General features: G+C 45.0%; 1 protein-coding gene across 2 annotated transcripts in view; it reads right to left on the reverse strand.

Annotated features, from left to right (window-relative positions):
* Positions 1 to 11,964, reverse strand: part of ACO1 (aconitase 1) — a 56,415-nt gene extending 44,451 nt beyond the window's left edge. Inside the window, exon 1 of one of the 2 annotated variants that reach the window (XR_004277323.1) lies at positions 11,800 to 11,895. The gene's annotated coding sequence lies outside the window, so the exon portion shown is untranslated. Of the gene's footprint in view, positions 1 to 11,799 lie in introns of both variants that reach the window. The other variant, XM_032306964.1, reaches the window with a different exon arrangement.
* Positions 11,965 to 17,688: the final 5,724 nt, after the last annotated feature.

Here is a 17,688-nt window from a genome sequence, read left to right on the forward strand (position 1 = left end):
GCATTCTACAGTGTGAACATGAACAAGACTCTGCCTTCTGTATTAGAAAGTTTTGCCATGACACAATGACTTGTCTTATTTTCGTTAAATTTTTAAACTATCAGTCTGTTTTCACTCCACATATATTCCTGGATTTTTAAAAAGAGCTGTTAACAGTGGTGAAATGACTGAGCTCCATTTCGAATGAGCCACACAACCTTTCTGTGCCTCAGTTTCCCAATCTGTAACATAACATAACAATGATCTTAAAAAGTCCCTCCTAAGGCAAAAAATTCCATGATTCATTCATTCATGTATTCAACATGTATTTATATTAACCCTCTAATATGTGCCAGAAACTGTTTAAGACACTGGGGATATACCCAGGCGCAGAAGTGACAAAGTCCCTGCCCTGGTAGTGCTTCCATGAGAAGGGAGGGAAGTAGGGGCAGGAGAAAGACCACACAGCTAAATAAAGACACAAACAGAAGGTCAGAGCGTGACCAGCTCTGTGGATAAGCAGGATGAAGGAAGTAAGGTATGCTGCCGCAAAGGATACTGGGAGATGAAAGGAGGACCTCACTGGTACACAACCACTTGAGCAGAGCCTTGAAGAAAGTGAGGGGACAAGCTACTGACTATTTGGAGGAGGGGTGAGATCATGTGCAAAGGCCCTGAGGTGGGTCTGAGGAAGGCACGTAGGCCTGAAGAGGGTGAGTGAGGGCAGAAGAGGAGGAGACAAGGTGGGGAGGCCGCAGAATTGGCCACTCTAGGAACTGTGACTAAAGACCAACTATAATGCACTGTCCTAGCTTTACACTTGGTTTAAATTATAGATTCCCAATGTCAGAATTTGTTAAAGTTTGATGTGAAATTAAGTCATAGCATGAAAATACTGGATGGCATTTAAAAAGTAGCTACTTCCTGAAATCTAACCCTTCAGTTTCCTTAAACTTCATTATTAAGTAACTCTGGAAATTTTTAATGATGTGTCATAAAAATGATCATGACTCACTTGGCAGATGTATACAGCCACTGCCAAAGGCAACAGTGAGGATTTGGGGGACCATGGCCATGGTCACTGCGCTGTCTGATCCAACAGCCCCTGTCTCATTAAGACTCCCAGTTCTAGGCTTGCTGATTCCCAAAGGAGAAAGACTTCGCCGACACATCCTTTAAGCTCATTTTATATTAACTACAGTAGCACAAACTCAAAAGAACAGAAATAGTTTTAATTTCTGAAATCACTGCAGGCTAATACAAGCAGTTTCACAAAAAGTTTTGTGAACTTCAGAATTTATAATTCCTAAGCTGCACTGGGAAGAAAAAGTCATTGTGAGGTCATAAACCATTTGGCCAGAAAGGAAGGAAGAAGCGGGGCAAGCTCCCCCCCGCCACAGTCATCCTGACCCAGGCCTCCGCTCCTGACCTCATCCTGTCCTCATTAAGGTCAGTCCTCAGCCCCTTCTCGGAATGTGGGTCCCCTACTCTGCAGCAACCCACAGCAATCAGTGGGGCTTCAAAAATGACACCTGCAGACAACCCATAAATGACATTTGCAGAATGACATTCTATTGGATCTAACTTCTGAGAGCAGGAGGAGTGGGATAGGGGCAGACAACTGTACTTTTAAAAGCATTATGGAGCAGGTCTAGTTGATATCCATTTTTTAAGAAAGCTGCCTGATGTTCTCAAGCTTCTGAACTAATTTTGTAGATGCTTGGTAATGAACTTTTCTAACCCAAATTTTAGGAAATAGAAACAGTGTCACTGCAAAAGGCAAGGTGTCAGGCTGCTAGGGTCTCATGGGGAAGCATTTATCCCCACAAATTTACCCCATATCTGAGGTCATCTAACCCCACCCACCTCGGAACTGGTTGGACCAGAGAAGGATGACTCACGCTAGTAGAGTTCCCAGAAGCTTGAGGTATAAACCCATTATTTGCTGATTTTCCAGAAGAAAGGCAACTGCTGGGAGGACCCAATGCTCCTGTTTTTGGACCATCACGTTAGCAGTACAGCGATATGGTCAGGAGCTGGAAATCCGAAGCTAGATGGCAGGCTTGTCGAGAGGCAGAACTAGAACTCAAAATCCAGTGCATCAGACCCTAGAGCCCACCTGTCAGGCAGCTCTGCCCTAGTTCCATTGGTGGTCCACACAGCGACATGGCATCTGTATGCAATTGCCACTTCACTGCCTCAAAGATGTGACAAGCAATAAAATAGCATTAGACACACCTGGTGTCTGAGCCTCTCTGGGTTGTCTTAGAGAAAGGATGCAAGTTCATTCACACACAGGACTTTTACAAACCGCTGGGATAAAGGGATACTAGTCCCCATTGCTCTTCAGTCACATACAGACTGGTGAGGCATTAATGACAGCTACAGTAGGGGTGAATGGTGATAAAGAAGCCTCTAGGGAGAGCAGCGTGGGATGGGGGGGTGGCACAGGAAGGCCTTCAGGGATAGGCAACACCAGCCACGAGCCTCCCAGAACTACACAGAAGGAGGCTGAAAGAATATTCTGGGCAGAGAAAACAGGACTTGCGAAGGCACACAAGTGTGACCTCATGGAAGTCAGAAAGTCCCAGGTGGAGGGACTTTGGAGAGACTCCATGAGAGCTCTCTCTCTCTCACGGAGACAGAGCTAAGAGAGGAGCGAAAAGTGAAGGGCAGGGTCTACGTCACAAAAAGGCTCAGATTTATCCTGAAGACAGGAGGCACCATGAGAGGATTTGAGGCTGAACTTCCGGAGACCTGATTTGATTTCCTGAGATCACTTGGGAGTCACAGGGACTACCTCAGGGAAAGGATGCTGACTGGTGTTGGGGAGGCAGGTTACCGTGATATTACTGTCACTAAGTCAGAAGATAAGGTCAGAGGCAAGTGGTCTCAGCGAGAGTAAAGCAAGCAGAATGGACTAAAGAAGAGAGATGAGGAAGAAGTCCAGGACAGTTCCCATGTGACTCATCTGGGCAAACTGGCAGAGCCAATTACCAAGACTGGAGCCAAGATACTGGTTTTAGTGGTGGTGGCTTTGGGATGAAGACATCTGGCAGGTGGCTGCCTACGTGGGTCTGGAGCTCAGGAGCTCTGGGCTGGGACAAAAGTTCGGGAGAATGGAAACAGCATATAGGCACTGTGCCCTAAGTTCTCCATCTGTCTGTGAGCCCTGCAGCTGGGGACACGTGCTGGCTGCCTGGGGGTGCCAGGCACCTCCGCTACGTTGTCTCACGTGGTTTGTTAGTGACCCTGTGAGAACGGCATCACCATCCCTTTTACAAGCAGGAAGACTGAGGACTAGAGGGGTTAAGTAATCTGCCAAGGCTGGGAAGCCTTGGTAAGTGGCTAAGCTGTGGGTTAAACCAGGCCCTGTGATGCCGGGCTGACTCTCGCACCGTGTTGCCTCAAGTCAGCGGCACAAGTGATGGAACTTATGGTCACTCCTCATACGAAAACCCAAGTTAATCAAATGGATTTAAAAAATGAAATCTCATATTAAAACATGAAATCTCATATTAAAACAATCTTCACACTCCAAGGGACATGTGTCAAGACTAGAAAGTCAATCTTTATTTCCCCTAAAATACCCTTGACTTTGGCAAAATTGGCATGATAGGTAACTTTGAAAGGATGAGCTGATGTCAGTAATACAGACAACACCAGCATTTAAGATGCAACCGATGGGGCACCTGGGTGGCTCAGTCGGTTAAGCATCCGACTCTTAATCTCAGCCCAGATCTTGATCTCAGGGTCGCGGGTTCAAGCCCTGCACTGGGTTCAATGCTGCATGTGGAGGTTACTTAAAAAAAAATGCAACTGATTACTTCACTGAGCAAATAAAGCTTTTATGAAACCTTTAACACCAATTCTGAGACTCGTCCTTCTGCCACCACTATTACAGAACCTGTACTTTCTGTATGCCTCTCCTAGCATAGCTCTTGCACCTAAGAGACCATCAGCAATGGTATATTTACCTCTCCTCTTCTCAAACCAAAATTCAAACCTGGTGATCGTGTAGGAGGATACCCTTAGCCTGACAGAACCTCTTCAGGAGGTACATATTTTGCTTTGTAATTTTACAATAATGGTTATAAAAGGGGGTGCCTGACTGCCTCAGTAGGCTAAGCCTCTGCCTTCGGCCCAGGTCATGATCTCAAGGTCCTGGGATCAAGCCCCGCATCTGCATCTGGCTCTCTGTTCTGCAGGGAGCCTGCTTCTCCCCCACTGCCCCCCCCTGCTTCTCTGCCTACTTGTGGTCTCTCTCTCTGTTAAATAAATAAGTAATCTTAAAAAAAAATAATGGTTATAAAAGGATGATGGGCAAAGGAGTAACTAAGTCCTCCATACACATCTGTTTGAGCAAGAGCCTAGGCAAGACACACTATCCAAAGATGGGCCTGCTCAGAGGTCTCCTTAAGCCAAGAAAAGACAATGAGACAGAACCACACCAGCACTTAGCCATAGCAGCCTTGCTAATTCATCAGAAAGTGGATTCATTCTTATGGCAAAAGACTAAGGCAGAACATGAGGGATCTGAGAAATGACTGCTTCAAAAAGTACCAGATCACTTCGGTGGTTCTATGGCATTAAGGGATACATAACTTACCTCAGCAACCTGGTCTGTCTCCCAAAGACATACAATATTGAAAAAGACAGTTTCCTATCTTTGCACATTTGTTAACACCTAATTCCAAAGCCCTCAGGTTTCCAATCCAAGCCTAAAATCACACTCCCCTTCTTTTTGCCTTCGGGAAGATTCACTCCATCTCCCTAAACACAGGCTTGCATCCTTGCAGATTTAAGGTAACCATACCTGCCCTGGGCTGCTCTGCCCGGCTCCCGAGGGCTGCTCTGATAGCTGCTCTTATACGTGGCGACAGTGCAACACAGTGTGCACGGGGAACTCTATACCTGTGAGCTACCAGCATCCATGAGATTGGTATCAACTTACTTCATGTGGCCTGTGGGTCCGACGTGTAGCCTATTTCTGTTACTGAAGATTTAAATCTACGTTTTAAAACACAATGGATATTCTAAAATACAGTCAGAGTCACTCTTACCTAGCTGGGGTAAAAAAAGCATTCTGAAAAAGCAGAGAAGAGCTATAGGTTCCAGATATATATGTGAAAAACTGACAAGTGACAGTTAAGTGACATAAAGAAAAATTATTTTCCTCAAAAAAAGCTGCCTTTCTATATTGGCTCAAATTGAAAATTCTTTTCCTTATAATTCTTTAAAGTCTTTTAAAATCCTTGTAGGTGAGGGGCACCTGGGTGGCTCAGTTGGTTAGGACTCCGACTCTTGATTTCGGTTCAGGTTACGGTCTTGGGGTCTTGGGTCAGAGACCCACATTGGACTCTATGCTCAGTCTGGAGTCTGCTTATCCCTCTCCCTCTGCTCTCCCCCCTCTCTAATAAATAAATAAATCTTTAGAAAAATAAAATAAAATCCTTGCAGGTGAGATCAAATGTTTTCGGTCCCAGGCTGTATCTAAACATTTTCCTTTTAGTGTGATGCGTTTCTTTTATAATCGAAAATTTTCTTCAGTGAATGTAATCAAGTCAAATTAATTAAGCACATATTTCTGAGCACCTTCTCTGCATTAAGCACTGCGAAGTACCACTGGAGAGGGAGGTCAGGAAAATACTCCTTGTTTCATAAGAACAGTACAGTCTAACAGTGCTTATCCAAGATAAGCACCCAAATAACTACGATATGCTAAATAAGGGTCATAAAGAAGGTCCAGGAAAGAGACCGCTATAGCCTGGAGAACTGAGAAAGGCTTCACAGAGCACTGGGAGAAGGAATGAGAGCAGACTGATTTAGACTCGTAGGCAGAGAGAAGAATGAATGCAAACACAGGGAAACAGGAAACACAGCAAGGGCTCAAGGGCTGGGCAGTTGTTCATTTGGGCTGACATTAGGGTAGAATATGAAGAATTTTCCTACAGCATCAGTGCATGCTTTTTTAAAAAGACACAATAAATAATAAGTTTTTGTTAATTTATACAGTTGACGGTAAGATGCTAACTCCTGAAAGAGGGAAGAAAAGAAGTGAATTTGGGGAAAGGTATAGGTGGACCAAGATTGGCCAAATATTCACAATTGTCGAAGCTGAGTTTATGCTCTCTACTTCTTTCTATATCTGAAAAAATTATCCATTAAAAATAGCTTAAAGGGGTGCCTGGGTGGCTCAGTGGGTTAAAGCCTCTGCCTTTGGCTCAGGTCATGATCCCAGGGTCCTGGGATCGAGCTCCGAATCCAGATCTCTGCTTGGCAGGGAGCCTGCTTCTCCCACCCCCTGCCTGCTTCTCTGCCTACTTGTGATCTCTGTCTGTCAAATAAATAAATACAATCTGTTAAAAAAAAAAAATTGCAGCTAGCATTTATAAAAAACAAAACAAAACAAAACCTTTAAAAAAAAATAAAAATAGCTTAAATAGGGGGTGCTTGGGTGGCTGAGTTGGTTAAATGTCTGACTTCTGATATCTTCATCTCAAGGTCCTGAGTTCAATTTCCATATTGGACTCCACACTGGGCATACAGCCTACTTGAAAAAAGAAAAGAAACAAAAAGAAACAAAGGCCATTTATTCTAGGAAGATGGTCAGCTGATAGATTCTCAGGTAATGGTACTAATCCTATGCACTTTCTAACCTCTGGGTCACCTGGAGGAAGAGGGAGGGGCTGAGGTTGGAGCCAACTCCACAGGGAAGTTGGACAAGCACAGCCTGACTGAGGTCTGTCCGTGGGCCCGTTTTTGGTTCCCCATGCCTCTTGCTCCATACTTTTTCTCTATTTCCCACTGGAGAAAGGGAGTAGGCAGGCATCTGCTATGAGACAACTCAGGAGAAAATGAAGGCAACTGGGCTGTCCCCAAGATACAAGTAACTGGGTGGTTATTTTTGGTCCTATCAATTTTAATAGCTGTTTGAATTTACTACTTCTATTAAATTTAATACTTGTTTAATACATGCTAGAAAATACTGATTAGCAAAGTGAAGAAAATTTAAAAAGCAACTCCACCCCACCAGCAAGAGAAAACCGCGAAGCCTTTGGCATATCATTTGCCTTTGTGGATGTGTGTGCAGCCCACATACACATGCATGTGCTTTCTCTCCTCATGAAAACAGGACCACAGGAAACTATTCTTGGGTAACCTGGTTTTAATTCTAAAAACTATACTTCATGACAGGTTCATGAAAAAACATTTTACAACAGTAATCTAAGGGATGTATAATAGTCCATAAAAGAACACTCGTCTGTTACTTGTAATCTTGGACAGGGGGTTAAGTCAACTACTAACATGTTTTGATTTGAGAGGCCTCTCTTCCAATATTATTTTGAATTAATATATATATATTAATAATATATATTAATATATATATATAATGGTATATATACTAATTCAGAATTGTGATGTGACAGTTAAAATAATTTGTTTTATTAGGGGAGAAGGGGTGGTGGTAATATTCTTACCATAGAAATAATCCTATTTTCTTTCAAAAATTATCGGTTGTTGGGATTTTAGTTTTTTGTTTTATTTTTAGGTTATAAAAGCAATACTTGAATGTTGCAGGGTAGGCAACACACCGTATTACAAAGAGTAGTAAGTGAAAAGTTCCCGTCTTTCTTCTACCCCATTTCACTGCCCAGAACTGGCTACTGGTAACAGCTTGGTATGCCTGTCTTCTAAACATTCCTAAGACTCTTTTAAATGCATGGAACAATAATCGCACAGCCACATATCTTAGGTTCATATATAGACAAATATGCACGTAGAGATGTGTATACAAACACACAATGTAATCCACAGTGTATATAATATAAACACATGTAATGATGATTTTCCCTTCTGTCTTTAACACTTTTGTCCCTCTCCCAGGAATCAGAATACCTGTTAGAGACACTACTGATTTTTGCCTAAGAACGCCCAAAATTCACATGCTGGTTTAGACTGCAGGTCTACTAGTCCCAGCATAATGTCGGAGCTGGCTCCTAAGAGAGAGGCAGTTGGGAATAAACATGGGACACACCATGGCTGTGTCCTCAAAATGGGAACATACATGGCCCTGATTTAAACAACCTACTATGGATTCTTTTTCAATCCACTCCAAATCCTTTGCAGTTGGCTCTTCCAGCTGTGTGTCCTCGAGCACCAAATCTGTTGTATTCATGGATAAAGTCCTAAAGAATGTCCCTTTCCATGAAATCATCTCCTCAAAGCATGGCTCCCATTCTGACATTCTAAGATGTTTTTATAAATAAAATTTTATTGAAACCCAGCTGTGCCGATTCATTTGCATATTGTCTGTGGTTGTTTTCACACAACAACAACAGAGCTGAAAAGGTGCAAGGGCAGTAAGAGACTGTAGAGTCCACAAAGCCTAAAGAAAAGTCTGTTGATTCATCTTCTAGGATATGATAGAAAACAGACTGTTTGTTCCCTATGAAGAGTATGAATCACATACCCCATATTCAGTGTCTTTGTCCAGGCGAAAGAATTTATTTTATTATTATAATTATTTTTAAAGATCTTGTTTATTGAAGGGAGAGAGAGAGAGCACAAGCGGGAAGGTGGGGGAGGCAGGAGGAGTAGCAGGCTCCCTGCTGACACACGGCTCTATCCTCCGGCCTTGAGACCAAGACTGGAGCCAAAGTCAGACACCTAACTGACTGGGCCACGCCGGTACCGTTAAAGAGTTTCTTTTTTTAAAAATACAGGTGACCCTTGAACAATAAGGATTTGAACTACATGGATCCAATGATCCACAAAGTACAGTAAAGGAAATGTATTTTCCTTATTATTTTCTTCACATTTTATTTTCTCTAGCTTTACTATAAGAATGCAGCATATCTTACACATACATACAAACTGTGTTGTAATTGTTTGTATCATTGGTAAGGCTTCCGATCAGCAGTAGGTTATTAGTAGTGAAGTTTTTAGGGAATCAAAAGTTATACCTGGATCTTCTACTGCGCAGGGAGTCAGTACCCCGACCTGTCTGCTGTGTTGTTCAAGGGTCAACTGTACAAACACACGAAAAGTACGCGGGCTGTCACGGCAGCACTGGTGCGCCAGGAAACCTCTAACCACTTGCTCTCTGTGGTGCGGGAGCCCTGATTCCACCATCTGCTGATTTTTATGGTGTGGATATTCCCATAACGGCTAACTTAAAGCTAAAAAAATGTGATGCCCTTGAACATGGAGCTGGGAAGAGATGCACACAAATGCCAATGCAAACCACTGGCCCCTTGGTTATCAGTGACCCAACCACCCACTTTAAAGATGTAGACACTGAGGCCCCGAGAGAGTGTCTTGCTCTCAAGGCTGCCCAAGGCTGCCCCAGTGACTGCAACCGACTAGAGCTCATTTCCCAGTATAGGGTCTGGCTGCCCCGCAGGGAGTCACCTCCTCCGTAAAAGGAAGAAAGAGAAAAAAAGGCATATGGTAGTAAGTGTTGGTTTTATTGGTATCGTCACGGCTTGGGACTCTGGCTTTTTCAGCATGTGCTTCAGATCACACAACTGGTAGCAGCAGTGTTCTTCCTGCAGGACCAGGTTTCATGCAAACACTCAACAGTGGACTGGCTCCATTAACCAGCAGTTACCTAAGCTACCAGACCGTAACTCCAGAAAGACCAGGACTGCATCTGTTTGTGCTCACTACCCCGAAGTGTCCAGTACCGGACTGGGCCCTTGATAAAGCAGGCAGTCACGAAACAAGTGCGGAAGGGATAAGAGACCCCTACCATCAAAGTGGAGTTTTACTCCAAGAACACAGCCAGGGCACAGGGATTCCATTCCCTTCTCCCACCTGGGGCCAGGGCAACAACAGATGCAATCCACTTATGTGCTTTAACATTTCTCAACTATCAGCTTTAACATTTCTCAACATTTCTCAGTATCCAAGCTGCTTCATCAGAGCAGGAGAGGCTCTGTGGATGGCGGAGCAAAAGGGAGGAGAGTTGGGGAATCATTTTCCTTTGGTGTACACATGTATGTAATTTCTATCTGCAACTTGTTTTCACAGAGCGTGAAGCCAAGGAAAGAAACCAGTGAGGGATCCCACCCACCACACACCAGGGCGTCGGACACGGCTTTCTGGAAGGGGCTGAGGCAGGGCTGGTCCAGGTGGTACACCTCTAAAAGTGGAAAGTGGAAGAGCACCAAGATTGGGGAATCCTGATACTACTTCAATAAGCTCTTAGGCTACACAAGTACAAACAGCATTGACCATGGAGGAAAGGAAGGCAATGTTCTTTTGGAAATGACTTTTTGACTACTTGGTAACTTCACACCAACCCCTACACACTTGGCATGGGCTCCCCGTGGCCAAATGTCTGAACCCACAGGTCCTTTCTGCCATATCACTGCTGCAATCGGGGCACACAGACAGGCCAACTCTATGGGCACAGTAACAACCAAAGCCATCTGTGAGCCTTGCTGAGTTTTCAGGAGGCTATTGGGGTTCATCATCTTTTATGTGGGAACCTAGTACTTAGCTTCCAAAGTGAGATCAAGCTTGGTCCCAAATTCCAGAGGTTAACATTGTCCATGCATGGGGTGGTGCATGTTTCCATTTAGAGCAAGCAACCCAAGCAAGAGAGAGGACAAATGACTTAAGCCTCCAAAGCATTTCCTATACCAGTGGTTCTCAAAGCGTGGAGCTGGTATCCACAAGATCATTATTTGAAAGATCACCACTTTCATTATAACACCAAGATGCAATTTGTCCTTTTCACCATCATGTGCTCAGGAGTATACAGCAGAGTTTTCCAGAAGCAACATGATGGGATATTGCAAGATTGAATGAAGAAGCAGATATTAGAATCCAGGTGCCTTCTAATAAACCTGACATCAAAGATATGTGTAAAAATATAAAACAATGCCACTCTTCTCAGTAACATAATGTTTTGGAAAATACGGATATTTATAATAGGTCCACTATTTAAAAAAATGGATTATTAAGTACGGTAAATTTTGTTTTATATATATGGTAAATATAAAACACACAGCCCACATAAACAATAGCTCTTTGGTACAGGAATTTTCATGAATGTAAAGGGGTTTTTGAGCGCCCCAAAAGTTTAAGCACCGCTGTCCTAGAGGCTGTGTCTCCCCGCCCCCAAGCCTGTGAGGAGGGTTATGTGTGTTGCAAGAAAGATGTTCCATTCTGATGTCTGGCTCAATTAAGAATGGCAGCCCATGCTCCTTCCGGGATCTCTTGAATCTATGAAGGTAGGCTCTGTGCCCAACCCTTCCACCTCACCCCATTTGCCCCTTATCATTTGGTGTGGATTCCCCGACCTGACGGCTCAGTGAGGATTTCCCTATTCCGTAAGCCCGGGCGCGGTGGGAACTCCTTAGTGAGGCCCGCACACCCTCCTGGGGTTAGGACACCCCAGCGAGGCCCGCACACCCTCCTCCGGGTTAGGATTCGCCAGTTCGGCCGGCCTGCAGAGCCTGGGTGAGGACTCCCCCTGAGGCCCGCACAACCTCGGCGAGGACTCTCCAGCGGCATGCACAGTCAAGGCGAGGAGGGACGAGGAAAGCCATTTCCAGTCCCTGAATCCTGTGGCCCGCGCGGCACCGGCTGGAGACCAGCGGAGAGGTCGATTCCCCGGAGCTAGTCCCCTCCCCGATTCTCCCCTGGGCCTTCCCGGCTTCTCTCCAGCCCCGGGCCGCTCTGCGCACGTCAGTCCCTCTCGGGGAGGGAGCCTCGGGCGCCGCGGAAGAGGCTCGCGCCGACTGCCCCGGGGACAGGGCGGCGGGCGCTCCCGCCCCGGGACATCCGTCGGGCCGAGCGGGTACTCACCGCTGAATGCACAGCCGGGATCTGACGGGCGGGCAGGCTCCAAGTGCAGAGCGCGCTCCCCTGCGCTGCGCTGTTCCAGGGGCCGCCGCCTCCGCGCCCCTCCCCCTGCGTCCCCCGGGGCCACCGGCGGGTGGGCGGAGCAGGGGCGGAGCGGGGGGCGCCGGGCTCGGGCGCAGCCGGGCCGTGGCCGGGGGGGGCGGGGCGGAGTCTGTCCCGGCTGCCCCGCCCCTCCCGGCTCTGGCGACCTCGCCCTCCGCGGCGAGGGGCGGTGGCTAAGGGCTGGGCTGCAGGAAGCGGGCTGCCACGTGCTCGGCTGGGGCCACCCCTGCGGGCCCGCAGACTGGGACGCGGTTGGCTTTCGCTCGCCCTGAGGTATAGGGTGCGACTGTCCGGTTCCCGCTAGGTGGTGAGCCGAAGGGGTGGGGAAGAAATGCAGTCATTTTCTTTTTGTGCTTTTTAAAAAACGACTTGGCGGTCAAGGTGGAGACTTTATTCTTTGGCTGCCCTGGTACTTGTAGTCACGTTACCCCTCTCCCCACCGACTCGCCCCCTTTCACCTTCTCGTGTCCACCCCCTACGCCTACTCCCTCCTGAATTCCTTGCAAAACGTACCAGATGGGCGTCAGAATCACGCTAACATCATAGGACTTCAACGTTTCCATGGTTATGAATGCAGAGTTTCTAGTGTTAAAAAAATTATTTTTTAAACGTGTGACAACACTTTATAATGCAGGCTGTTCGCTGGTCGGATATCAGAGAAATGGCTGAGAGTTGACACTGAGTGCGCCTTCGTCCCAAGATCCGCTTTTTATCAATCGATAGGTTGGTTGGGGTTGCCTTCTTCGGCAAATATAAGTACAAAGAAATGATTAGACCTTTAGGTTGAAAGTGGCGAGGTTTTTCTGCCAACTTATATGGAAGATTACTGTACTTTTCTGTCTTGAGCATCTGAATAAACAGGCTGTAGGACGAATAGCAAATAGCTAATACTAACACTAACACTGCTACCAGTTAATTACCACACTGCTCCTCTGTGCAGGGTCCTATGGTTGGATCTTTACGTGTCTTACTTAATTCAACTCCTCCATCTGTCCTGTGAAATGAAGAGTATTACCCCATTTTGCAGATACAGAATGCCCCATAGCTGGGATTCAGTCTTCATGCCTGTCTTCCAAGCTACAGCTATCCCCTAATTGCATCTAATTTTTTTTTTAAGGATTTTATGCATTTATCTGACAGAGAGAGAGAGGGAACACAAGCAGGGGGAGTGGGAGAGGGAGAAGCAGGCTTCCTGCTGAGCAGGGAGCCCCATGTGGGGCTCAATCCCAAGAAGACCTTGGGATCATGATCTGACGAAGGCAGACTCCCGACCAATGAGCCAGCCAGGTGCTCTGCATCTAATTTTTAAATATAAAGGGTTATATTTAACTTTGAAAGATGAGATATTTACTGTATTTCCAATATGGAAGAAGACTTTCTTCCCACATGCTTCCTAAATTCACATTTACCCGTTCTTCTTATGAACATTCATTGAACAAACTTTCCTGAGTGTCTACCATATGCCAGAGTTCCACCACAAACTCTGAAAAATAATAACAGAGTTCCCTTGGAAGTTAGGGTGATAATGTTCAATGATAGCAGACATCTAATATGATAACATAATTCTTAACAGAAAATGATAAAATCAAAACTCTAAAGGAAATTGGAATTTATTCATAAAACACTGGCCCAAACCATGAAGAAAATCCAGATATCTCTTACTTTTTAAGAGTCAGTATTCCACCACTTCAATTTTATGAAAGACCTATATTCCTACCTTTTTTCGCTAACTGAAAGAAATCTGAAAAGAATTTTACAAAAAAGACAAAAGTGAAAATAGCATTCAATGTTTTTTTAAAAAATTAATCAATTACTTGTTTATTTGACACAGAGAGAGAGAGAGAGAGATCACAAGTAGGCAGAGAGGCAGGCAGAGAGAGGGGGAAGCAGGCTCCCTACTGAGCAGGGAGCCTGATGTGGAGCTTGATCCCGGGACCCTGGGATCATGACCCCAGCCGAAGGCAGAGGCTTTACCCACTGAACCACTCAGGTGCCCCCAATGTTTGTTTTGCAGCAAGCTGTTATATGGGGGGAGTGGCCCCGCCAAGCTCCTTCTCCCAGAACTACACTCAGTCAGCAACTCAACATCAAGCCACCATAACTTTGGACCGTGTCTGTGAGCATCTGTGCTTTATCTTGATTGATTTTGTGCATCCCTTAGCAAGATGTGTCCTAAGGTACCAGAAAAGCTTAAAAGAAGTTATTTTTTTAAGGCTCAGAACGCTCAAAAAATTTTCCACAGAAGTTAATGGTGATTGCTTCTTTGCTTTCTGCCGTTTCTGTTTCCTAGGAACGCTCCACTTTAGGAGAGAGGGAGAAACCTGTAGTACCCACATCACGGGGCTCCATTGCTCTCAGAAAAGTCACCAGTGACATGCAGATTGCAAATCCACTTGGCCTGTCTTTTGTTCTTGTCCTCACTGACTGCTCCGTGTTATTTGACACTGGTGACTAGTCTTTCCTTGAAATTTTAACCTCCTTTTGGCTTCAGAGCCCTTGGCTCTGGTGATCACTGCATCTGTCTTCGATCCCTCTTTTGTAGGCTCCTTCATGGCACTTTTTCGCCTCTCCTTTTACACGTGACTCCATATGCTGGTGAGTTTTTCTTAATTTATTTTCTCTCCACGCAAACTCAGTGCAATGTCTAGCGGAAGCCTGTCAGATCTCTGTCACTGTTCTTACCCAGCTTCAGATCTCCACATGCTTTATTTCCAGCTATTTGTGGGGTAGCACCACCCAGATATTCCAAAGGCACCTGCCATTCTTCGCATCTAAAATGGGAATTTAGATATTATATGTTTATAAAAAAATAAAAATAAATAAAAATTTAAAATGGGAATTTAGTGTCTTCTCTAACCCTCAGTCTGTCTTCTCCTTCCCATCTAGTGTCTTCCTCATTTTGAATCTCACTTGAACTTGGATCTCATGGTGCATTAAGAAAGCTAAGCATTGATGGGGTTTAGAACCATGTTACTAGACTGATACAGGGTCTGCCTGATAAATATTTCTGTCGTGGCAAGACTGCAAGTGGCTTAGAGTATATAGTATATGGACCTTCTGTGAAGAAGTCATCCAGGTATGGAGCTGCTCAGGGACCGAAGATGACTCCAGGGGCTAGTGCAGAAGGGACTTCAGTTGAGGCCACTGCACTGTTCTAGCAGTCTCACCTGCCAGAAGTTTCTGCTGCCATAAGAAGAACCATGAAGATGTGGTCAGAGACCTGTTAGGTTCTGAGAAGTGCCCTGTTGTACTCCACACTGACTTCAGTTACTTGTGTAAACTGGTCTTCCTCAGTTTATAGAAAGGTCCTAAAAACTGTACCCAACTAACTTAGTATCACACTTTTGAATTTATAATGCACTTTGACACATATAATTTAATAAAAAGGAAATGGTGTCAGAGAAAGGCAGTCTGAGAGCACATCTCTCATATCTCCTGGTGCACTGAAAACATACATTCACATGCCACTCTCTTGCAGATTGAGTTTGAGAGTCTGACCATCTTTTGAGAAACACCAGTGGTGGTTCCCAGACTGTTACTTGGGATCACGAGAGGGCACTTATTAAGAGTAGTGCCTCCTTGCGACACCTGGGTGGCTCAGCCGGTTAAGCCTCTGACCCTGGATTTCAGCTCAGGCTGATGAAATTGATCTCAGGGTGGTGAAATTAAGCCCTGCGAGAGACTCTATCCTGGGCGTGGAGCCTACTTAAGAGTCTCTCTCTCTCTTTCTCATTGTCTCCTTCGGCCCCTCCCCACCCCCCAAAAGAAAAGAACACCGCCTCCTATGTCTCCCACCACCTAAAATGTTGATTCATCAGATCAGGGGTGGGATCGGTGCTCAGTGTCGGAGGAATCTAAACCCTGCAGGTGATTCTACTTTAGCATGTCCATAGATTGGCACCAGGGAGCAGCTGTCTGAAATATATGCCCATGAGAGCGAGACCATGTCACTTTCTTCCTGCCCCCTTTATTACACTTTGTTCCATGTTCTCTAGCATGGCACACAACAGAAACATTGTTTGGCAATGCATAAAGTATAAGGTGGTTCTTCCTGAAATTCTTATTTGAGGGAACTCTAGAATACCTGTGTTCATCACTAAATGTATATCTTCCTCATACTTGAGGAAGTTTGAAATGAAATGTTTTCCATTCCTTTAAAATATGCTCTATTCAGGGGCACCTGGGTGGCTCAGGGCATTTGCCTTCTGCTCAGGCCTGGGATTGAGCCCCCTGTCCATCAAGCCTTGCATCAGGCTCCCTATTCTTTTTTTTTTTTTAAAGATTTTATTTATTTGACAGACAGAGATCACAAGTAGGCGGAGAGGCAGGCAGAGAGAGAGGAGGAAGCAGGCTCCCTGCTTAGGAGAGAGCCTCATGCAGGGCTCGATCCCAGGACCCTGGGATCATGACCTGAGCCGAAGGCAGAGGCTTTAACCCACTGAGCCCCCCAGGCGCCCCCCAGGCGCCCCCCAGGCTCCCTATTCTATAGGGAGCCTGCTCCTCCCTCTCCCACTCTCCCTGCTTGTGTTCCCTCTCTTGCTGTCTCTCTCTCTGTTAAATAAGTAAATAAAATCTTTAAAAAAAAAGCTCTATTCATAGTAAAGAAAGGTAGTGATTAGCCTTATCTTGGCCCCCCACAAATACCCAACTGCCACCCCCTTCCACAACTGTCATATACTTAGTTTTTGTGCTCCCTTTCTTATTGCCTCAGTGCCTGAATCCTTAAGCTGCTTTCCCAAGGAACTAGGAACCACTGGTCATCTGCTTTAAACATCACCCCCCTCAACATAACTACTGATAAAAGTCAAATGTGATTAAATGTCCCACTGAATCTTCACAACAACCCTTTGAGGCTTGGTGACATTGTTATTATTTCACCAATAAGGAAACAGATTCAGAGTGATTTTATAACTTACTTCTGGTCCCCAAACTGGCAAATTGTGATGCTGGGGTTGAACAAAGGCTGATTTAACTCCAGAGCCTGTGCTTTTAACCTCTATGCAACGAAGTATAATTTTATTTAAGTGAAATCATTGGATGATCTGAGGTTATAAATTATCCTTCGCAGAAAAGAAGAGGAACTTGAGTGTTCTAGGAGGGAACTTTGGTCCAACACCATTTAGTACAGAATTCCTTATTCATTTATTTTCAGGACTTCTTCTCCCTGATTATAGTCCAAAGATCCCTGATACAGCCCTATAACTTAGGTGCACACAGGTAAAAATGCTCCTCGTCCTGGGGAATGGAGATGTTGGAAGTCAGGACTAGTAACATCATTATTCTGAGAAGCTGCTACTGACTTATTTCATTTTTTCCCCAAGAAATTATTTGCTAACTTTGACAAATGAGAGTTAGAAAAATAGCAAATTTGTCACTAATTGGACTCATTTCATTTCCAGTTTATGAGGAGACTATTTTCGTATATTAGGGTAACCACTTTTCAAAAATCTTACTACAGCCTCTATGCTCCTATGTTCTCCTCATTCTCTTTGTCCTTCATTCTGGGTATTTCTTTCTGCCTGTCTTGCAGTTACTCTAAAAGCACTGGATTCCCCAAACTCACTTTTCCTAAGCTACAAAGCAGACTCCCTGTATGCATAGCAACACCTGGGCCCTCTACACCTTGTCCCCACAGGCAACTGATGTGACATTATTTTCATGCTACTTGCTGTGTGTGAGTAATAAAGTACTTTATCTCTGGCCCAAGAATCTTGTGTCTTCTGCCAACATCCACGAAAACAGTAACAGGCTAAATTATTAGCATGTATAGGGGAAAATCTTAGTTTCTGA

The sequence above is a fragment of the Mustela erminea genome, chromosome 12 (genome assembly GCF_009829155.1).
Source record: "Mustela erminea isolate mMusErm1 chromosome 12, mMusErm1.Pri, whole genome shotgun sequence".
NCBI classification, from domain to species: domain Eukaryota; kingdom Metazoa; phylum Chordata; class Mammalia; order Carnivora; family Mustelidae; genus Mustela; species Mustela erminea.